The sequence below is a fragment of the Brassica napus genome, chromosome C1, assembly GCF_020379485.1.
Source record: "Brassica napus cultivar Da-Ae chromosome C1, Da-Ae, whole genome shotgun sequence".
Taxonomy (NCBI): domain Eukaryota; kingdom Viridiplantae; phylum Streptophyta; class Magnoliopsida; order Brassicales; family Brassicaceae; genus Brassica; species Brassica napus.
In genome coordinates, this window is record NC_063444.1 from 20,626,335 (window position 1) to 20,651,490 (window position 25,156).

Genomic DNA, 25,156 nt, shown 5'->3' on the forward strand with positions numbered 1-25,156 from the left:
TAATAATAATATTTTATTTATGTTTTCGAATAATACTTTTTCAAGTTCGAACTATTTTAAATTTTTTTTGAATATTTGTTTTTCGATTTTGTTTTTCAAAATTTCTTTTTGAAAATCGAAAATTATGTTTGTAACTATTTTTTAAATTTTCTTATATTTTTTAATTATTTATTTATATATTTATTAGAATCCTAGATTTCAAATTTCAAAAACCATACTCAACCCTTCAGCTCTACACCCTAAGTCTAGATTAGTTAACTCAAGGGGTATAAATGTCTTTTACCTTTCATTAAAAGTGAGTGTAAAAATGGTTAGTGTAAACATGAAAAGTGGTACTATGAATGTGATATTTGTGGTAATTTCCCTTTAATTAACCATAGGAATATAAATGTCTTTTACGTTCATTAAAAGTGATGGTAAAAGTGGTTAGTGTAAACATAAATAATAGTACTATGAATGTGGTATTTTTGGCAATTTCCTAATAATGTAGAGAAATTGCCAAAAATACCACATTCATAGTATCACTGTTTACACTAACCACTTCTACCCTTACTTTTAAAGAAGGGTAAATGACATTTATAACTCTAGGGTTAACTAATCTAGACTTATGGTTTAGAGTTGAGGGGTGTTGTAAGGTTTTTGGAATGTAACATTTAGGATTCTAATAAATATATAAATAAATACTTAAAAAATAGAAAAACATGTTAAAAAATAGTTTGAAAAAAAAATTTCGATTTTCAAAAAGAAATTTTGAAAAAAAAAATTGAAACTTTTTTTTTAATAAAAAGTTCAAATTTTTTAAAAGTATAATTCGAACGCATAAAAAATATTAATCTTTTATTTTTATTATTAAATTAGTTTTCTATTTGTTTTCTACTTTTTTAATTTATTAATATAAATAAATATTTATTATATATATAGAGAACAAGAGTATAAAAGGCTTTTGCCACTTAGTGAAGAAATATTTTTGAAAATATGTCATTAGTGGTGATAAACAAGAATAATGGTACAAGAAAAGTGGTAAACATGAAAATTCAAAAAAAAAAAAAAAACTCATCAAATAAGGGGTGATTCATTAAAAAATAATTTTTTTGTCAAAAACAATAAAATAATATAACATGTTCTAAATAATGTTTATTATATTTTTCAACAGTTTTTCATGAAAAAAAATAATAACTAATTAGTAACAGTTTTTTGAAAACAAATTTTCTACCACAGTCTTTTATATTAGTGATAAAGTTTTATTAGTTTATATTTTTCTTGGATAAACAACATTAATAACTGATAAAATTATCACCAAAAAAAAGAATATAAACTATATTTTATAATAAAAATTTATAAACTATATAATCTTATATAGTTTATTTTATGTATTATGTTCTGAAGAAAATAATTCAAATAATTTATAAACTATTCTAAATAATTATATATATATATATATATATATATATATATCTTTAAAATGGTTTTCATTTTATTTTGAATAAAATTTTATATATAACTGAATTTAGAAATAATTTTTTTAAACAAATATTTTTTTATTTTATTTTATTATGAAAAAACACTTGATCCGTTCTTGTTCCGTTCGATCCAATTGAACGGTTGACCGTTTTTCTCATTAGGAACTTTTGGTGTTCCAAGTTCCACATGCTTATCACAAATTTTGGTCTTGCTACGACCCACATGCTAAAGCGTACTTAGAGCATGATTAACCAAGGAACCCCATTAGGATCTATTAATGATTATTTAAATAATAAAAATGTAGTTAAGAACTTTAGTTAAGAGACACCTAAATTTTGTGCTCCAATGGTAGTTTCTTAATTAAGGATTTGATGTTAAGAGTTTTCGGGGCTCTTAATCAAATGTTATAGTATAAAGGATGTCAAACCAGTTCTAACTGATTCTAAAGCAAAGGGAATGCAAGACCATGCTTAATCTAAATGCTATCAATTGGAAGATGATTTTGAACTAGAATACTACTAAAATGCAATAAAGAACAAAGCTTTTCTTTCTTATGAGATGGGATAATTCATGGGCTAAGGGAATTGACCTTGGCTGATCAAGTTTCAATCTAAAGGTAGTATCTTTCAATCAATCTATCAACCTTAGACTTAGACACAATCCTAAACAAACTCTATCTCTAGATGAAAGCTCATTCACTAAGATAACTCAAGCATCAAATTTCTTTGGTTGAATATTATCTAAGCAATCATTAATTTCAAGTCCATTAGCCATCTTAACACCTTTAACATCAAATCTCTTTGGTAAAGAATGTTAAAAGCTTAGTAGAGTTGGTTCAGGCATTTCATCGAACACCTTTCGGGTGTGCAATGCCTAAATCTCAACTTTAGAGAGGCCAACTCTAAAACTGTGTTAAAGCACTCTACTAGCAAGGAACAAGATGGATCTGTACTACAACACCTTAGATCTAGACTAATCACCCTTAGTCTCCCTAACCCATGAATCTAAAGATGACTACTCACTAATCTTCATGATAAACCCAAGAATCAATGATGATTTGGTGTTAATCATGATTAGTGATCAAATTAACTAAGCAATCCCAAAAGATAATGATCAAGATTAGATCTTTTACCTAAAAGTTCCTTTTTGATTAGATAGAAAACAAGATGCCCCCAACCTTGGGATTACAAGAGTATTTATATGTCTTTGGAAAACCTAATGGTTTCCATTAAAAAGTCTAAAAAGCCCTTTAAAAACATTAAAATTCGACTAAGGATAAATCTCGACTCGGGTAGAGACGATCGGATCCAACCCGCGCCACTCTCCCCGCGTCGGACCGTTGTTATGCCTGCGGATCATGCGAGCGGGTACAACATCCCGCGTCGTCGTCCCCGCGTGATCTATGGATGGTTTCTCTTCGACAACGCGGGTAAGGGAACCCGCGTCGCTCCACCCTGCGTCGTGGTGTCGTCTCGCTTCTCCAACTTAGTGCGTGCGGGTACAGCATCCCGCGTCGCTCAAGCCGCGTCAGAGCTCTCAGTTGCTTCATGTCAACGCGGGTTAGTGAACTCGCGTGGTACAACCCGCGTTGCAATCATCTATACTCGACCAAACTTCATTCTTCATCTCTTTTCGAACCACAATGCTTCTAAACACCTCCAATCACTCTATGAGATATTCCATTACCTGATTAAGACATATGAATGCAATATGGATCCTAAAGATGCTAAATTCCTAATCTATATGATCAATATGTGCAAATTGGAGACTTAAAACAATGCAAATATGCAAGATATCAACTCCCTCAAACTTGTTCTTTACTTGTCCTCAAGTGAACTTGCAAGAACCAATATAGGAGAGAGGTTTGAAGGTGGGAACTCATAGCCAAAAGTAACACTTCGTAGTATTCAACTTAACATCTTAAAGAAACATAGCAAATAGCATGAGCAACTCTCTTATTATACTCTAGCTTCTCTAGGCCTATCCATACTCTTATGCCTCTACACAAGTTGCAATACTCATCAACCAAAAAGTTCTTTAAACCAGCTCTCACATTGATTCACACACACACACAAGGTGAGTTCTCACAAATGGGCACATGATCTCAATCATTTGGCTAGGTAAGCAATGGTCTAATATGAATGAAGAGAAGGGTTCAAATGTTATCATTTCAAGGTGGTTATCACTCAAAAACAAGGAGCTGGATCATTATGCAAAATTTATCTAAGACTAGAAGCAACTCATACATACATAGATCCATTCTCATCATTCTACCCCCTTTTTTTATAAGTGATCACAAGTTCTACCATTTTATCATCATCTCAAAACCAAAATAACACCCACTCACATCACTCACCCAATGAACAACTCTCTTTTTCTTTTGACTCAACCAACTAGGGATTTTAATTCACTTTTTACAAGCTCTAACTCTTTCTTATTTCCTTCCCCACCTTCTCTTTGATTCTTTTCTCTTTTTTTTTTTTTTTTTTTATAAGGGAGAAGGTTCTTTTGTACATAATCTAGAGCTTCATACTTTTCTTTTGTCCCTAGAGTTTTCTTTTCTATTGACACTCTTTCGTTCATCTTTCTCATATTTCTCACTCCCCAAACCCAAGATATTGAAATTTGGAACACACAAACCCCTCTCACCATTCCCAAATGGTAGCTCATTTTGCTAGCAAGAGATGAGAACCAATCTATGTTGCCTCCAATTCCCTCAAGATTTTGCACATGACAAGCTATCAAAAGAGGCCTCACTCATGCAATTCACTGTTTGGTCTCAAAGAATGGTTAGGGTTGTAGGGTGTGGAGTGTCATTTGGGTTAACAAAGATTGGTATAAAGGAATATGATAACCCAAATGTGTATGAGATCCATGATCAAGTATGCAAATGCCCATATGCAAGAGAGATTAAGTTCATTCAAGCCAAGTTCAGATTGGAGCTGATCTTAAGAACAATGCCAATATCAAGCAAGCAAACAAGTTTCAAGAAGAGTTTTCAAGGCTCGAAACCTGCAAGGCTTTCAAGAGATGCTTAAGCTATTTGATATGTTTAACTAGGGTGTCACTTTGAGTTCTAGACAAGAGTTACTTTACAAGGCATTTTAAATCATTGTTCCCAATGCAAGTGAATGCAACCTATATGCTCTAGACTCAATCCTAAAAGTGCAAGTGATGCAACTACATGTTTCTTTTTGTGTTTTTCAAAATTTTCAATTTTTTTTTTGGTTTTTCTATGCATATATGTATGTACAATGCAATGCGTGAGACTCAAATCATCAAAGAAAACATGATCAAATACTTGGTACCTCCCCCAAACTTAGTTCACACAGTCTCTGTGTTAGGAAGTTGAAGGAGATACCGAAAAGAGAGATAAATGCAAAGAAAAACTGGTATATACAATGGAAAGGTGGAGGAGTACCTCAATAGGGAGCGTGGGAAGAGGCCGATGCCTCATCCTCGGTGTCAGCTTCCTTATCTGTCGAGGCAAGGGATGAAGATTTGTTTCCTGAATCGGATGGTTGAGCTGGTGGGTTTCTCTTCCGGCGGAGCAGCTTTTTCTTGGTGGCGGGGAAACTGAGTGCCAAAGGATCTATTGGGGGCTGCGTCTGGGGGGTAAGAAAGTCAAAGTCTGATGTTGAGCATCCTGCCACAGCTCCTCTAGTCAGTATATCAGCCACCTTCTTCATGAACTGAGCTGAAGCTTCTACTTGCCTCTTCACAGTCTTACTCAACTCCTTACATTTGTCCTTGAGCTTGAAGATAGTTCTGTCCCGAGCTTTGTTCTACCTTTGGAGGTTGCCAATATGCTCATGAGCTTGGCGAAGGGGACCATTGGGTAAGGCTCCAGGACGTTGCTCAAAGTAGTAACGAGGAGGACCATAGAGGAGCTCAGATTTTAAACCGGAAGTGTCTTCTTGGAACACACCACATCTATCTGCAGTCTTCTTCTTCTTGGGAGATCTCATGGGGCCTAGAGGACCATGGGGTCCAAGGAGGTGTTCTTCCCCAATATCAAAGCTAATAGCTCCTGGTCGTGTCAAGCTCCTGAGGTCCCAATTTGGGAGAAGCACTTCAACCTCCTTTGTAGACTGTAGGTAAGAGTAGACACAAGTTCCCTCGAACCTTCCACTGAAGTACTGAGCTTTCTTCAAGTAGCTTCCATCCATGAAAGCGGGACCAGTTGGATCATCTTCTAAGGGTATATCCTTGAACTTAAGCAATGGAGTTATCAAGCCACCAATTCCAATCTGAGGTTCCGAGTCACTCGTTTTCCAAGCCCACTCTTTGTAGTGGATGAGGCGCTTCACAAAGAATCCCACCATTCCAAAATTCTTGTAGAAATCAGTGCTGACAAGAGGCAACTGAGATGGGTGAGCATAATGTTGGACGGTTTGGTGAAGAAGTTGTAGCTCCTCATCATTAACAGTGCCTGGTTCTTTCCTTGGGAAAATGGTGTGGACAATCAACCGGTGGAGATAGCGCACGGAAGGATGGCGAATGGAGGCGTTCTTTTCGCGGCTGGGCTTGCGACCCTTCCCCGCCAACACCTTCCAAACCATTTTGGCAATGTTCTCCTCCTTAGTTGCATCATAAGGTATGGGGATGGATGATTCCTCCAAATCCTTAAGACCAACTGCTTGTCCAATCTCCTTGAAGGTCATGTAGTAAACCTTCCCATGGATCTTGAATTTGATCTTTCCCCATCCTTGCCTCACATGTTTGGTGGTGTGAAAGGTGGCCTCTAATGATGCCAAGAACTGACATGACTCATCTTCATAGGTAGGGTAGGCCATAGTGAAGAAGCTTTGCATGTTCATGTGCTCCAACATTTGCTTAATGTCGTCACCTATCTCCAAATCTTCCATAATCTTGATATCCGCAAATCGAGTTGGAGTCTTCAGTTGGTGTCTTGGTTCTATCCCTCTCAGTATCAACCTTCTTCCTTTTAGACACTTTAGCTTTTTTGAGAGGAGCTTGGTCTTCTTCAGTGATGTCTTCATTTTCCTCGACTTGAGGAAGAGCTACCCTCTTGCCTTTTGGTTCCTTAGATCTTTTGGGAGGGGTTGACCTTCTACTGCTAGCATCCACTCCCTCGGCAGTTACAACTTTCTTGTCATCCCTCTTCTTTGCTGCCAAGGCTTGTTGCCTAGAAGTTCTTCCCGTTGTAGATACGGAGGTTAAATGCTTCCCATGTCTAGCAGTCTCTTGCTTGGCAAGCTCTTGTTTCTCGGCCTCTATCTTGTGTTGATCCTTTCTCCCCATTTGTACCTGAAAATTTCAAACCTTGGAAAAGAATAAGAAAATGGAAGTAGGAAACTTGATAATGAAAATGTGAATTCAATTCATGATCACTTAGCTTAAGCAAAACTATCACATTGCACACAAGTTATTGATATAAGGCCACAAGAGATGGATGTAAGCAAAAAATAAGGCTTTTAAGCAAAATTTAAGCATCAAATGAGTTCTTCAATTAGAAAGTTCTCTAATTAAGTTCTCAAACACCTTAACTAACAAAACCAAGCCAAAGTGATATGGAATTATAGTAGTTTTTAAAAATCCCCAAATCTCATGAACCCTAATTTTCAAAGTTCAAATTCAACTCAAATTCACCATAGAATCAACAACCCAACATGATATATAAGTTTTCCCTAGTCTATTTCACAAGAATCAAGCAAGAGAAAGATCAAATTTTAAGTTCAAATTTCTAGGGTTCATGAGGGTTACGAAATTGAACTTTGTGATACAATACCTCGCTATGGATGAATGGAAATGATGAGGTGAATCAAGAAAATAGACTACAAGGGCGAAAGCTTGATTTAGGAAAAAAAAATGGATTGATTTGGTGAAGAATTAAGTGATATATGGGATGATTTGGTGAGGGAGGTTTAAGAGAGTTTGGTGTTTGTGAAAGAAAAAAAAAAGAGAGGAAACGAGAGAGAGGGACTCGGGGTAGGTAGTTTTAGGGTTGAACCGGGTCGTGTTGCCGGTTTTAGGGTTAGAAACCATACATGAGCGGGTTAGACCCGACGACGCGGGTAGAAGAAACAGCCGAGACCCCACGTGATGCACCTCGCGTGAATATGTCTCCGATTGTGTTCGTCGTGCGAGCAGGTAGAGGAACCCGCGTGGGCTCGACCCGCGTTGAACCATCGACGAAGCGATGCGGGTTAGTCAACCCACGTGGGTTATCCCGCGTGAGAACGTCGTCTCCGACCAAATTCGTACGATCGGGTAAAGGACCCCGCGCCACTTATCCTGCGTTTTTTTTTTTTTTTTTTTTTTTTTTTTTTTGGTGAAGTATGTACAAGGATAGACATGAGACTTCCTCCCAAGTGAGCTTGTTTTAAGTCTCTAGCTTGACTTTGCTTTCCTTTGGCTAGGCAGTAACGGGGTCGGAGAGTGAAACCGAGATTCCTTTCTCCTCACTTGTGGTTCCCATGTAGAGCTTAACTCTTTGTCCATTGACTGTGAAGTTTCCACCATTCCTGTCCCATAACACAATTGCCCCATATTGCCTAACTTCCTTGATCTTGAAAGGACCGGACCATCTTGACTTGAGCTTCCCGGGAAACAACTTCAGTCTATAGTTGTAGAGAAGCACTTGATCTCCAGCACTGAATTCTCTCTTCAAGATCTTCTTGTCATGAAAAGCTTTGGTTTTCTCCTTGTAAATCATTGAGTTCTCAAAAGCATCCAGTCTAATCTCATCAAGCTCATTGAGTTGGAGAAGTCTCTTCTCTTTGGCACTCTTGATGTCAAAATTCAGCAACTTAACAGCCCACAATGCCTTGTACTCAAGCTCAACTGGTAGATGACAAGCCTTTCCATACACAAGGTTGAAAGGTGTGGTTCCCAAAGGAGTCTTGTAAGCAGTCCTATAAGCCCAAAATGCATCATCTAGCTTGATAGACCAATCTTTCCTTGTAGTTCCCACAGTTTTCTCCAAAATAGACTTGATTTCTCTGTTGGAGATCTCAACTTGACCACTTGTCTGAGGATGGTAGGGAGTTGCGACCTTATGCTTCACACCATTCTTCTTGAGAAGACTTTCAAACAGCTTGTTGATGAAATGAGAGCCTCCATCACTGATGACAACTCTTGGAACTCCAAACCTTGGAAAGATGGTGCCTTTGAACATCTTGATCACCACTATAGAATCATTGGTGGGACTTGCTACAGCTTCCACCCACTTGGAGACATAATCAACAGCTACAAGGATGTATTTGTTGCCAAAAGATGATGGGAATGGTCCCATGAAATCAATACCCCACACATCAAACACCTCCACTTCTAGAATTGGGTTTTGAGGCATCTCATTCCTTTTGGTGATGTTCCCTCTCCTTTGGCATGAATCGCACCTAGAGACAAAGTCTTGAATATCCTTGAACATATGAGGCCTCCAAAACCCAGCTTGTAACACCTTCGAAACAGTCTTGAAAGTAGCAAAATGGCCTCCATAGGATGATCCATGACAGTGTGTAAGGATCCCTTCAACTTCTTCTTCATATACTACTCTTCTATAGAGTTGATCTCTAAAAAGGATGTAGAGGTAAGGCTCATCCCAATAGTATCTCTTCACATCTTTATAGAACTTCTTCTTGGCATATCCTTCAAGACCCATTGGCTCTCTTCCACAAGCTAAGTAGTTTACCAAATCAACATACCAAGGACCTTTCTCTTCATTTGCCTTCACCTCTTCAAGCTTCTTTCCAGTGTCACAAACTACTACCACTGCTCTAATTGCCATGATTTGTTCTTCTGGAAGCCCTTCATCAATGGGGATCCCACACTCAATCTTCAGTCTAGACAAGTGATCAGCTACACCATTCTCAACTCCTGGTTTGTCTTTGATCTCAAGGTCAAACTATTGTAGCAGCAAGATCCACCTCAACAGCCTTGGCTTAGCATCCTTCTTGGCCATGAGGTGTCTCAATGCAGCATGATCAGTGTGGAATATGACTTTTGACCCAACCAAATAGCTTCTGAACTTCTCAAAGGCATAGACAATGACTAGCAGCTCCTTCTCAGTTGTAGCATACTTCATTTGGGCTTCATCAAGAGTTTTACTCGCATAGTAGATCACATGAGTCTTCTTGTCCTTCTTTTGGCCAAGAACAGCTCCCACAGCATAGTCACTAGCATCACACATGATCTCAAAGGGGAGATCCCAATCTGGTGGCTGCACAATGGGGGCACTAACCAGCTTGTCCTTCAACTTCTCGAATGCTTCTAGACATTCCCAATCAAAGTTGAATGCAACTTCCTTGCATAGAAGCTTAGTCATTGGCCTAGCTATTATGGAGAAGTCTTTGATGAATCTTCTATAGAATCCAGCATGACCAATGAAGTTTCTAATGTCTTTCATTGTCTTTGGTGGAGCTAACCCAACCATCACTTCAATCTTAGCCTTGTCCACCTCAATCCCTTTCTCTGAAATCTTGTGTCCAAGCACAATCCCTTCTTTAACCATGAAGTGACACTTTTCCCAGTTCAGCACAAGGTTGGTGTCTTCACATCGCTTTAGGACCCTGCTAAGATTGGACAAACAAGCAGAAAACGAAGATCCGTAGACAGAGAAGTCATCCATGAACACCTCCACAACATCCTCTATAAGATCAGAGAAAATATACATCATGCACCTTTGGAAGGTGGCTGGAGCATTACGTAGCCCAAATGGCATCCTTCGATAAGCAAAGGTACCATAAGGGCATGTGAATGTTGTTTTCTCTTGATCATTTGGATGTATGGGTATTTGGAAGAACCCTGAATACCCATCAAGAAAACAATAATAGGGATGATTTGCAAGTCTCTCAAGCATTTGATCAATGAATGGCAATGGAAAATGATCATTTCTAGATGCTGAGTTTAATTTTCTATAATCTATGCACATCCTATGTCCTGTTATTGTTTTTGTTGGAATTAGTTCATTCTTATAATTTCTAACCACAATTATTCCACCCTTCTTTGGGACAACATGCACAGGAGACACCCATTTGCTATCCGAAATATGATAGATTACTCCTGCATCTAGGAGTTTTAGAATCTCCTTCTTAACAACATCTTTCAAGTTGGGGTTCAACCTTCTTTGATGTTCTATAGAAGTCATAGATTCATCCTCTAGATGTATCTTATGCATGCATAAAGAAGGTGATAACCCTTTAACATCATCTAGTAAGTAGCCTATTGCCTTTCTATACTTTTTAAGTTCATTCAAAAGTTTAGACAATTTATTTTCATTCAGTTCACTACTCACTATGACAGGGTAAGTCTCATTAGGGCCAAGAAAAGCATACCTTACACCTTGGGGAAGAGGTTTAAGCTCCACTTTAGGCGCCTTGAGTTCACTCCAGTCCTGTTGATGACTGTCTTCTTGTTGAGTAGCTGAGGCAGCATGTTGAATCTCATGTGTAAGCTCCTCATTCTGATCCTCACCACCAATCCCCTTGTGAGAATCCAGCATCTTCACATAGGCATCACTTTCCTTGTTCTCAATCACTTGGACTTCTTTTTCAATTGTTAAAGCTTGCTGTAGAGGGTCTTCAAGTGCCAACTCCTCTAGAAGCTCATCAGCTAGAGCATCCATTTCATCTATGTAGAAAACTTGGTTCTGGATGGTTGGCCTCTTCATCACTTCATTGATGTCAAATTGGAGGATGTTCCCTTTTCCAAGATGAAGATCAATCTTTCCTTCTCTAACATCCACAATAGCTCCTGTTGTGGCTAAGAATGGTCTTCCAAGGATCAAAGGGTCTCTGGCTTCATCACCCATCTCCAACACAACAAAATCAGTAGGCATCTCAAAGTTACCAACCATCACGGGAAGGTCTTCTAGGATACCAACATGAATCTTCACTGATCTATCAGCCAACACCAAAGAGAGTCTACACTTCTTGTATTGAGTAAATCCAAGCTTCTTTGCAATAGACAAAGGCATCAAGCTGACACTAGCTCCAAGATCGCATAGACACCGCTCAAACACCATGGGTCCTAGAGCACATGGTAAGGTGAAACATCCTGGATCCTCTAGCTTTCTTGGAACATCTAACCTCTGGATAATGGTGCTGCACTCGTGTGTTAAGATCATCATACCTTCCACCTCTTGCTTCTTTGCAGCCACAACATCTTTCAAGAATTTGTTGTACTGAGGGACCAACATAAAAGCATCAATGATGGGCATTGTGACCTGAACTTCACTCATTTGTTTCTCAAAGAGTGTCTTGTACTTCTCCAATAGCTGTCTTTCGAATCTTCCAGGGAATGGCAGCTTTGGCTCATAGGGAGGAGGAACAAAAGAGGATTCATTTGTTGGAGTAGCAATTTCACAATGTTTCACTGTCCTCTTCTCTTCTCCAACCTTTTCTTTACCCTTAGCTTCAACAATCGTTTCCAGAATCTCTTCATCAACCTTCTCATCTACAATCACCACTTCATCATCAATGTTGATGGCCACCTCCCCACCTTGTTTTTCACCATCCTTGGTGAGAACTCTTGAAGGCAACTCTCTACCACTCCGTAGGGTGATTGCCTTCATTGTTTCCTTGGGGTTTTGCTCTGGCTTTCCAGGTAATGACCCTTGTTGGCGACTTGGCTGAGAGTTCATAGAAGCAAACTGGTTCTCCAAATTTCGGATCTTGTTGTTGAGCTCATTGTAGCTTCTATCGATCTTGGAGTGAATGTTCTTGAACTCATAGCCCATTGTTTTCTCATTCTTTGCCTGAAAATCCAAGAGTTTCTTGAACATGGCATCCACACTTGTATCTGAAGCTGGAGCTTGTGAAGAACTTCCTTGAGCTTGAGTAGACTGATTGTTGTGATTGCTGAAACCAGGAGGGATGTTTTGCCTAGGCTGATAGCTCCCATGCTGAGTGTTTTGCTTTGGCTGATATCCTCCTTGCTATTTGTTGGAGTAAGACCTTTGCTGGTAGTTGTTGTACTGAAAGTTAGGTTCCTTCCTATATCAAGTACCATTGTTGTTGATGAAGCATAGCTCTTCTTGGCCTTCCAAACCATCAACCTCATTGACCTTAGGAGGAACCTCTTGACTAGGACCACCCACAAAGTTCATCAGCTCCTGTTTAGCTTGGTTGGAAAGAAGCAAATCCATCTTCTCTTGCAAGGACTTGATCTCTTTCTTTGTCTGCTGATCATCACTTCTGTTGACCCTATCATGCTCCTCACTGTAGACTGAGTCACTCTTGGCCATGTTCTCTACCAGTTCCTCTGCCTCTTCCTTAGTTCTTCCCAAGAAGAAACCATTGCTGGCAGTATCAAGCCTGTTTCTGCACTGTGGGAGAGCTCCTCTATAGAAGGTGCTAAGCAAACTCTCCTTGCTGAAACCATGATGAGGGCATTGAGAACAATAGCCCTTGAACCTCTCCCATGCTTCACTGAAGCTCTCTAGACCTTTCTGTTGAAACCCAGAGATTTCATTCCTGATCTTAGATGTTCTTGAAGTAGAGAAGAACTTGTCTAGGAAAGCTCTCTTACACTCTTCCCAAGTAGTGACAGTGTCACTTGGGAGAGTCTTCTCCCACTGGTGTGCCTTGTCTCCCAAAGAGAAAGGGAACAACTTCAACTTGAAAGCACCTTCAGAAACACCATTTGTCTTGGACAAGCCACAATATATATCAAACTTGTACAAGTGATCAAAAGGGTCTTCAGCAGCAAGGCCATGATACTTGTTGTTCTCTATGGTGTTGAGCAGCCCTGACTTGATCTCAAAGTTATTGTTCTCCACTGGTGGTGCTCTGATTCCTAACCTATGACCATTAATGCGAGGTTGATCATAGGCTCCAATGGCACGAGCTTGGCGCGGTGGATGTTGTGGCTGGCGCTGTGGTCTAAGGTGATCAGCTCTTGGATCAATGCCCCCTAGGGCATCACCATCTTGAGGCAGATTCTCCATATCAAACCCCAACCTTTGCAAGTGAGCTTGTTGCTCTACTTATCTTCTCTGTCTTGCAATCTCCCTCTCAAGTGTTCTAATGTCTTCCACTCTTGGAACTAGGTTTGTTGCACCTCTGCTTCTTGTGATCATACACCTGAAATGCAAAGGGAGAAGAAGAAAGAGAAGCAATAACACAATTAAACAAAAATTGACTTAGTCTCAAGCAAGTGACTAAATCTCAATGTCACAATCAACTTAGAATTTGGCAACAGCGCCAATTTGGTGTTAAGAGTTTTCGAGGCTCTTAATCAAATGTTATAGTATAAAGGATGTCAAACCAGTTCTAAGTGATTCTAAAGCAAAGGGAATGCAAGACCATGCTTAATCTAAATGCTATCAATTGGCAAGATGATTTTGAATTAGAATACTACTAAAATGCAATAAAGAACAAAGCTTTTCTTTCTTATGAGATGGGATAATTCATGGGCTAAGGGAATTGACCTTGGGTGATCAAGTTTCAATCTAAAGGTAGTATCTTTCAATCAATCTATCAACCTTAGAGCTAGACACAATCCTAAACAAACTCTATCTCTAGATTAATGCTCATTCACTAAGATAACTCAAGCATCAAATTTCTTTGGTTGAATATTATCTAAGTAATCATTAATTTCAAGTCCATTAGCCATCTTAACACCTTTAACATCAAATCTCTTTGGTAAAGAATGTTAAAAGCTTAGTAGAGTTGGTTCATGCATTTCATCGAACACCTTTCGGGTGTGAAATGCCTAAAGCTCAACTTTAGAGATGCCAACTCTAAAACTGTATTAAAACACTCTACTAGCAAGGAACAAGATGGATCTGTACTACAACACCTTAGATCTAGTCTAATCACCCTTATTCTCCCTAACCCATGAATCCAAAGATGAATACTCACTAATTTTCATGATAAACCCAAGAATCAATGATGATTTGGTGTTAATCATGATTAGTGATCAAATTAACTAAGCAATCCTAAAAGATAATGATCAAGATTAGATCTTTTACCTAAAGGTTCCTTTTTGATTAGATAGAAAACAAGATGCCCCAACCTTGGGATTACAAGAGTATTTATATGTCTTTGGAAAACCTAATGGTTTCCATTAAAAATTCTAAAAAGCCCTTTAAAAACATTAAAATTCGACTAAGGATAAATCTCGACTCGGGTAGAGACGATCGGATCCAACCCGCGTCACTATCCCCGCGTCGGACCGTCGTTACGCCTGCGGATCATGCGAGCGGGTACAGCATCCCGCGTCGTCGTCGTCGTCCTCGCGTGATCCATAGACGGTTTCTCTTCGACAACGCGGGTAAGGGAACCCGCGTCGCTCCACCCCGCGTCGCGGTGTCGTCTCGCTTCTCCAACTTCGTGCGAGCGGGTACAGCATCCCGCGTCGTCGTCCCGTGTGATCCATGGACGGTTTCTCTTCGACAACGCGAGTAAGGGAACCCGCGTCGCTCCACCCCGCGTCGCGGTGTCGTCTCGCTTCTCCAACTTAGTGCGAGCGGGTACAGCATCCCGCGTCGCTCAAGCCGCGTCGGAGCTCTCCGTTGCTTCATGTCAACGCGGGTTAGTGAACCCGCGTGGTACAACCCGCGTGGTACAACCCGCGTTGCAATCATCTATACTCGACCAAACTTCATTCTTCATCTCTTTTCGAACCACAATGCTTCTAAACACCTCCAATCACTCTATGAGATACTCTATTACCTGATTAAGACATATGAATGCAATATGGATCCTAAAGATGCTAAATTCCTAATTTATATGATCAATATGTGCAAATTGGAGACTTAAATCAATGCAAATATGCAAGATATTAGGGTTCTTAAAAACCAACATGTCTACATTTTCATCCAATCTTACACAAGCATCATAACAAAATCAGACCTAAAAATAAAAAGGACTATAGAAAACATGGAAACTAAATCAAAACCTTGAGCTCCCATTTCCTTCTTGGCCTTAGCATGTATCTTCTATTTGTGCCGCTTGACGCAAATCATCTGTCGTTAACTGCATTAGAGATTACAGAGCATATATGATCAGTTAGTCTTTTACTTGCTATATTGAACTTCTTAACTTATTATAAGCCTAAGCTAACCCAATTCAGATACACCACATACCAGATGCTACGTGATACTATCATTTGAACTCAAAGCCATCCAAAGTCAGATACATATTTAAGTAATATGGACTTAAAATAGAGATCCTGCCTCTGTTCTTTCATCACGCATCTTATTGATAGCCGCTATCTCGACGATATTAGCTATCTCAATGATATCACCATCTGCAATTGAGTAACTTCACTAGCTTGCTGTCCCAACTAAGAAAACACACATGTTACAGAATACATAACTTACAACAACAACAAAGTTAACTCTTTTGCTATATACCATTTTTTTACCTGTGATTCAAAGTTCTTGGAATAGAAATGTATGCACTCTATATAATGAAAGGTCACCTCGATGTAGTCCATAATGGGTCTGCATTAACGATCAAGATAATTCCATATACTTGTGTAAATAAGTTGTTACCAAAACTTATAACCAATGCTACAAAAATCAAATATAAACATACCTGACAATTGAGACGTACATAAGTTCCATCTATGTTTCACAAGAGAAAAAAATATTAGAAAACACAAACTTTACCAAGACAGGTGAGAAAAGAAGACCCAGGAGATAGTATACTCAGTGCATTGACTCAATTTCTCTAGCGTCAATCCAGATTTTAAGCAACAAAATCTTCAAACAAAACTAAATTTCAAAGTTTTAAAGAAAAAAACTAAACTTCAAAACAACTTCATCTTAAACTCAGAAACAAAAACTTCAAAACAAAGTCATCATAAACTCAGAATCAAACTTTAAAGCTGCAAGTCCAAATCATCATAGTCCCCGTACTCATCCACATCCCCAAACACATATTGGAATAGGAATCTTACCTTAATTACGTCAAAGGCGGTGTGAAGCGTTAGTTCAGAACAAATGTTTTTCATTTTCAAAGTCTGGGACTTTTGCTGGAAAAATTCCTGTTTCTAGAGAAGTGAATTCAATGACTCAAGTCGATTTTCGAATGAAAGAGAAAATAATTCGCCGACTGGATTCGATGAAGAGATGAGGATCCTCCACGGCAGTCCATAACATCACCTTCCCAAAGCCGTAAAATGCCACCGTATTTCATCTCCTACATCTCCAAATCCTACACATATATTCCTTCCATTTCCTCCACCATCTCGCTCTCTTCCACCGCAAAGAACGAAATGGTCGAAACAAGAAACCTCTGCTCTACCCATTCATTTTTGGACACATGTTGTAATGACCCACCACTCCCACCATCTCCACTTCTTTCTCCAACCCCACCACTTCCACCTTCTCTTCCACCATCTCCACCTTCTTCCCCACCATCTCCAACTTCTATAAAACTTAAGAAAGAGAGAGAGAGAGAGAGAGAGAGAGAGAGAGAGAGAGAGAGAAGAAGAAGAAGAAGAGAGGAAGCTCACCTGAGCTCTTCGCCGGATCCACCACACGCCAGGACGTCGTCAAGCTCGTCACCACCATCATCCGCAACCAAAGGTAATCGAAAACCGCCATGTTTTTGAGTTAAGTTTCGGCCGTTTTAGTAAATCGACCATAACTTTCTAACCATGATGAATCTCGTGAATCCAAGACTACCATCGTGTTCCTCTCGTCGAGACGAATCCGTGGCCACCAAAAACGCCTTAATCGGAGTCCGGACGAAGCCGCACGCGCCTCCGGAAGTTTCGCCTTTGCGCGCGTGAGGTACACGCGCCGCCGCCGGAAAACGTCGCCACCGCCGGACCACCGTCCCCCGCCGCCGGAATATCCGCCGTCGCCGCCGTCGACCGTCGCCGGTAACTCGCCGGTGACTCGGTCAACTCGTCCGAGTCAACTTAGTGAGTCAACTCGGTTGACTCGGTTAACCACTGGTTTGACCGGTTTAAATTGATTTCGTTTCGGTTAGGGTAAACCGGTCGGTTTAGTCAAATCGATTTCTGGTCAAAGCTTGACCGGGTTGACTTTGACCAACGAGTTGACTTTTCCGTAAATACCCGTTTTAAACCGTTCGAAAGGCGTTCTGACTCGAAATTTCGATCTGATTTCAGATTTGGAGTCCATTTGAGCAGCTGGAGGTCATATATACCACTTCTCTTCATTGCTAAGGTGAGGGCTACTCCGTTAAATCCCGAGCTAGTTTAGTACTACCATTATGAAAAGTTTAGTTTCGAAACATGGATCCGTCTCTTTGAATCGAGTCTGTTTGAGAGTCTTGGTTGTTCATTATTGATATTGATTGTTAACTGGAATTAGGATAATAGAGGATTCAACGATTGTGTGAAATGATTGATGCTAAGAACTGCTATATATATGTATATACATAGTTATGAGTAGGGACTATGTGATGAGGGCGTGAGTTCAGAGATGTCTGAGCTTCGACGCTACAGTGTGATATGGGCGTGAGTTCAGAGACGTTTGAGCTTCGACGCTACTGTTTGGGGCGTGGTGCAGAGACGTTTGCATTCGACGCTACGATGGGCGGGGGTACAGAGACAGACTGTACTAGCGACGCTTCGAGTATATGTATATATCCGTATGAGGAGATGCGTGGTGCAGAGAGTAGCTATGTACTATAAGCGCATGAGTTGTAACGGCTAGTCCTCTAGCCGAATATTGATTGTTATGTGTGGTGTAATAGGCACCGTGTTTGTTTCATGCTAGAGCTAGGCCTACATTTTAGTAGTGCTATGAACTCAGTCTGTGGTTTGCGGTTTAGCATCCCATACCTCGCTGGGCAACTCCCCTGTTGCTCACCCCTCCTTCTTTCCCCCTTTCAGGTGAGACCGACGAGCAGGAGTGATTATCGGACCGGTGCTATTGGGCTTTTGGGCTTCTATCGCTTTTATCGCTTTTATCTTTATCGGGTCTTTAGGCCTTTGGACTTTTATCGTTTATGTTATTCCTATTTCAGACTTTCGGTTTATGTCGTATTTTATATTTCGGATGTTATCGTTATCGGGCCTTTTGGCGTTATGCTATCGTATTGACTTTTATATTATGGTGGAAATTATTATTATTATTTGAGTTGTATTATTATTTTATTTCCGCTTTAATCTATTTATTATATTTCGAAAGTGACGGGTGTCACATTTTGGTATCAGAGCTATTTATTTATCGTAACATTTTATTATGTAAATCGGGGTGTCACATTTTGGTATCAGAGCTATTTATTTATCGTAACATTTTATTATGTAAATCGGGGTGTCACAATTTGGTATCAGAGCGGGTTCCGTCCCGGCTCCGACCCGGGATGGCGATTTTTGGAGACCTGGTTTTATTCGGTTTTGACGGTTTTAGACGATTTCAAAATATTTTTGGGGATTTGGGAGTTTTGAAAATGAAAACAAATCGCACCTTTCCGTCCGGTATCACTCCTTTCTAATCCAATTGTCTTTTTATTGACTATGAGTTACTCATCGTCATCCGCTCTCTAGCTAACAGGATTTCGGCCAGATGTTCGACATATGGATGATGATGTCACAGTTGAACGGATTGCTCAGGTGTGTATCAGTTACGTCAACTTATGACATGAATTCGGGGACGAATTCCTTATAAGTGGGGGAGAATTGTAATGACCCACCACTCCCACCATCTCCACTTCTTTCTCCAACCCCACCACTTCCACCTTCTCTTCCACCATCTCCACCTTCTTCCCCACCATCTCCAACTTCTATAAAACTTAAGAAAGAGAGAGAGAGAGAGAGAGAGAGAGAGAGAGAGAGAGAGAGAGAAGAAGAAGAAGAAGAGAGGAAGCTCACCTGAGCTCTTCGCCGGATCCACCACACGCCAGGACGTCGTCAAGCTCGTCACCACCATCATCCGCAACCAAAGGTAATCGAAAACCGCCATGTTTTTGAGTTAAGTTTCGGCCGTTTTAGTAAATCGACCATAACTTTCTAACCATGATGAATCTCGTGAATCCAAGACTACCATCGTGTTCCTCTCGTCGAGACGAATCCGTGGCCACCAAAAACGCCTTAATCGGAGTCCGGACGAAGCCGCACGCGCCTCCGGAAGTTTCGCCTTTGCGCGCGTGAGGTACACGCGCCGCCGCCGGAAAACGTCGCCACCGCCGGACCACCGTCCCCCGCCGCCGGAATATCCGCCGTCGCCGCCGTCGACCGTCGCCGGTAACTCGCCGGTGACTCGGTCAACTCGTCCGAGTCAACTTAGTGAGTCAACTCGGTTGACTCGGTTAACCACTGGTTTGACCGGTTTAAATTGATTTCGTTTCGGTTAGGGTAAACCGGTCGGTTTAGTCAAATCGATTTCTGGTCAAAGCTTGACCGGGTTGACTTTGACCAACGAGTTGACTTTTCCGTAAATACCCGTTTTAAACCGTTCGAAAGGCGTTCTGACTCGAAATTTCGATCTGATTTCAGATTTGGAGTCCATTTGAGCAGCTGGAGGTCATATATACCACTTCTCTTCATTGCTAAGGTGAGGGCTACTCCGTTAAATCCCGAGCTAGTTTAGTACTACCATTATGAAAAGTTTAGTTTCGAAACATGGATCCGTCTCTTTGAATCGAGTCTGTTTGAGAGTCTTGGTTGTTCATTATTGATATTGATTGTTAACTGGAATTAGGATAATAGAGGATTCAACGATTGTGTGAAATGATTGATGCTAAGAACTGCTATATATATGTATATACATAGTTATGAGTAGGGACTATGTGATGAGGGCGTGAGTTCAGAGATGTCTGAGCTTCGACGCTACAGTGTGATATGGGCGTGAGTTCAGAGACGTTTGAGCTTCGACGCTACTGTTTGGGGCGTGGTGCAGAGACGTTTGCATTCGACGCTACGATGGGCGGGGGTACAGAGACAGACTGTACTAGCGACGCTTCGAGTATATGTATATATCCGTATGAGGAGATGCGTGGTGCAGAGAGTAGCTATGTACTATAAGCGCATGAGTTGTAACGGCTAGTCCTCTAGCCGAATATTGATTGTTATGTGTGGTGTAATAGGCACCGTGTTTGTTTCATGCTAGAGCTAGGCCTACATTTTAGTAGTGCTATGAACTCAGTCTGTGGTTTGCGGTTTAGCATCCCATACCTCGCTGGGCAACTCCCCTGTTGCTCACCCCTCCTTCTTTCCCCCTTTCAGGTGAGACCGACGAGCAGGAGTGATTATCGGACCGGTGCTATTGGGCTTTTGGGCTTCTATCGCTTTTATCGCTTTTATCTTTATCGGGTCTTTAGGCCTTTGGACTTTTATCGTTTATGTTATTCCTATTTCAGACTTTCGGTTTATGTCGTATTTTATATTTCGGATGTTATCGTTATCGGGCCTTTTGGCGTTATGCTATCGTATTGACTTTTATATTATGGTGGAAATTATTATTATTATTTGAGTTGTATTATTATTTTATTTCCGCTTTAATCTATTTATTATATTTCGAAAGTGACGGGTGTCACATTTTGGTATCAGAGCTATTTATTTATCGTAACATTTTATTATGTAAATCGGGGTGTCACATTTTGGTATCAGAGCTATTTATTTATCGTAACATTTTATTATGTAAATCGGGGTGTCACACATGTGTTCTAAGAGATGTTCCTTGCCTCTCTTAATTAGAAGCCGTATCTTCTGTAAAATCTATTTTTCGTTTTCTTTTTAATTCTAACTAGGATAAGACGAGTTTATTTATATATATATATTATCGATAGTTTTTTTTATATATGTGATCATTTTATTTATATATATAAAATATTTTTTGTTGTTATTATATAATTTTTTTCTGATGGATCGGATCAATTTTTATTAAAAATAATGGAACAAAACTATAACTAATACATCATGGGTTGATCGGATTGGACATTAAACAAATTATAACATAAAAATCTTATTTTTTCCATTGAACACATTCTTGAAAAAAGTGAACAGTATTGTTTTCACAGTTGAATTATTTTGAATTTTATCTTCCATATGGTTTTGAAAGCTTTCAAATCAACCATCGAATTGATACATGTCATTTTAATGTTTTTAGTCGTATACTTAAGGAAAACTTACATTTTTGTAATTTAAAGTTGTTTTAAAAAATTCAAAATATAACATCTAAGAAAAAATCTAACATATAAGAAAAATCTAACATATAAAGTGTCCTCATTTTTGTATTTTAAAGTCGTTTTTAAAAAAAAAATAACATATAAGGTTTCCTCATTTTTGTAATTTAAAGTCATTTTAAAAAATTCAAAACATTACATATAAGAAAAAATCTAATTTTTTATTATATGGTTAATATTATTGTTTATTTTTTTTTTAATAATATAAAATTAAACAAAATGAAGGAGGATGCAAAAATTGTTATCAAATCTTTATTATTCATAATCATTAATTGCCATATATATGTAAATCATATTAGGTAATTTCGTAGCTTTTATTTAGGGAACGAATACACACTTCTTATATTTTAGGTTAATATAATGTTCTCTAGTGGACATTAAACAAATTATGACATAAAAACCTTATTTTTTTTCATCGAACACAATTTTGAAAAAGTAAATAGTATTGTTTTCACAGTTGAATTATTTTGACTTTTAACTTACATATGGTTTTGAAAGCTTTCAAATCAACCATCGAAATGATAGATGTCATTTTAATGTTTTTAGTCGTATACTTAAAGAAAACTTACATTTTTGTAATTTAAAGTTGTTTTAAAAAATTCAAAATATAACATATAAGAAAACATCTAACATATAAGGTGTTCTCATTTTTGTATTTTAAAGTCGTTTTTAAAAAAAAAAAACATATAAGGTTTCTTCATTTTTCTAATTTAAGGTCATTTTAAAAAATTCAAAATATAACATATAAGAAAAAATCTAATTTTTTATTATATGGTTAATGTGATTGATTATTTTTTTAATAATATAAAATTAAACAAAAATGAAGAAGGATGCAAAAATTGTTATCAAATCTTTATTATTCATAATCATTAATTATCATATATATGTAAATCATATTAGGTAATTCTGTAGCTTTTATTTAAGAAAAGAATACACACTTCTTATATTTTAGGTTAATATAATGTTCTCTAGGACATTAAACAAAATATGACATAAAAACCTTATTTTTTCCAGCGAACACATTCTTGAACAAAGTGAACAGTATTGTTTTCACAGTTGAATTATTTTGAATTTTATCTTCCATATGGTTTTGAAAGCTTTCAAATCAACCATCGAATTGATACATGTCATTTTAATGTTTTTAGTCGTATACTTAAGGAAAACTTACATTTTTGTAATTTAAAGTCTTTTAAAAAAAATTCAAAATGTAACATATAAGAAAATTCTTACATATAAGAAAAATATAACATATATGGTGTCCTCATTTTGTATTTTAAAGTCGTTTAAAAAAATATATAACATATAAAGGTTTCTTCATTTTTGTAATTTAAAGTCATTTTAAAAAATTCAAAATATAACATATAAGAAAAAATCTAATTTTTTTATTATATGGTTAATGTGATTGTTTAAGTTTTTTTAATAATATAAATTTAAACAAAAATGAAGAAGGATGCAAAAATTGTTATCAAATCTTTATTATTCATAATCATTAATTCCCGTATATATGTAAATCATATTAGGTAATTCCGTAGCTTTTATTTTAGGAAAGAATACACACTTCATATATTTTAGGTTAATATAATGTTCTCTAGTGTTATATAATTATGGAATAATGTGACACCATTAGATTAAACTATACTTTATATTAGATGCTCTAGAATTCTTTGAAATGAAATTTAGAAGGCATTTAGAGTGCCACCTAGGATTTGGGGTTTTTTTTAATTAATACAAAATTAAAGTTCTAATTTTTCAAATACTTCTCAATTAATATATAGGGGATTAGACTAAAAAACAGGCTTAAGAACAATGCCTTAGGTGTAAGAACCACTTTTTGTCTGCTTCCCATTAGTTCAAAACTCATCATTAACTTTTAATCACACCGCTGCATTATTTATTACTTCAATATAAACATATTTACTCCCTCCGTATATAAATATAAATATAAATGATTAATGCTTTAGTTTTTTACTTGTATATAAAATTTTGATGTTTAATTTTAATGAATGCATTTTATTTTAAAACTAACACAGAAACTAAAATATAAAAAATTGAGTGATAGAACTTTATTGAGAACTAAATAAAACTAATAAAATTAATAAATTAAAAATAATATAAATAAATATATATTTTTGATTTTATTAATATATGTGCAAATGATGACAAAAAATTAATATATGTGCAAATTCTAAATATTAAAAACTTAAATTCAGAAAAATATTTACTTTAATCTATTGTTTTATTTGTTAAAAAAATATACGACGAGTGCATGAATAAATAACAATATATTTTTATAACAATTGTTCCTTTTTTTATTTTCTTAATTAAATAAATGTCACAGCAATGTAAATCCGTTAGAACATCAAAGAAAGAAACATAGGTTTTGATTTGTAACATGTGTTAGAGCATCTTTAGTTTAACTTTATTTTTCATTCTAAAATGGAGTTTGCAGTAAAAATAGTCCAATGATATTCTACTTTTCACTCTATAACAGAATAAAAATAGACTCACTCTATAAATAAAATAATACATTTTTTTTGTTCATCACTCTAACTGTATTGTAGAATTGTCTTATTTTGAAAAAAATAGAGTGAATCACTGGAGATGGTTTAATACTTGAGTTAATTTTAGTTATACATATAATTTAAGAATATTATAAATCATGAACTAGTTTTGAATTTTTTTACAATTATGAATTAGATTTCATTAAACCGATAAATAAAATATTAGATTAAAATTAACAAAAATCTCATGTATTAAGACATGAGTTAAATATTTTTGAGAAATTTTCACAAATACCAAATTCATAGTACCAATTTTCATGTTTACACTAACCATTTTTACCCTCACTTTTAATGAAGGGTAAAAGATACTTATACCCCTAGGGTTAACTAATCTAGACTTAGGGTTTAGAGTTGAGAGGTGGGGTAGGGTTTTTGGAATGTGAAATTTAGGATTCTAATAAATATATAAATAAATATTAAATTTTCTTAAAAAAATGTTGTCAAAAAAAAATATTTTAAAATAGTTTCAAACATAATTTTTGATTTTCAAAAAACAATTTCGAAAAAAAATTCAAAAAAAATTATGTTTTCGAATTATATTTTTAGAAAGTATTTTTGAAAATGTCCCTTTAGTGATGGTAAAGATGAAAAGTGGTATCATGAAAATGGTAAACATGAAATTCTCCCAATATGTTTTGGGTTTTATTTTAACTGCTCACGTCCAGTTTTGAATATTTTTTTAACAAATTTAACAATTTACAATACATGATCGTATAGTTGAGTATGTATAGTTTTATTAATTAATATAATATATTTAATAATTTAATGTACTTGTTAGCCAAAGATCTCTCATTTTTTTTCACTTCAATTAGTTATAAAAATTATTTCTATATTTAAGTTGTTGGTTTTCTTTGGTAACTAATAAGTTATGTAAATAAATCATTTGTATATATTTTTATTAAATGTTATTTATATTCTTCTTTGTAATATTAATAATTTACAACAATTTTATACATTGGAATAACTTACCGATCATATTTTTATAACAATCTCACAACATCAATCTATAGTTTTTACCACACAGTTTTTATCTTATATATTAAAACAGAAGTCACTATTTTT

General features: G+C 37.1%; 1 long non-coding RNA gene and 1 other non-coding gene across 2 annotated transcripts; both read left to right on the plus strand.

Annotated features, from left to right (window-relative positions):
* The first annotated feature begins 12,797 nt into the window (after positions 1-12,797).
* Positions 12,798-12,904, plus strand: LOC125581222. Its single transcript, XR_007318922.1, has one exon. It is a non-coding gene; the product is annotated as a small nucleolar RNA R71 (small nucleolar RNA).
* Positions 12,905-16,571: 3,667 nt separating this feature from the next.
* Positions 16,572-20,816, plus strand: LOC125580794. Its single transcript, XR_007318573.1, has 3 exons — positions 16,572-17,569; positions 18,241-19,903; positions 20,575-20,816. It is a non-coding gene; the product is annotated as an uncharacterized LOC125580794 (long non-coding RNA).
* The last annotated feature ends 4,340 nt before the right edge of the window (positions 20,817-25,156 follow it).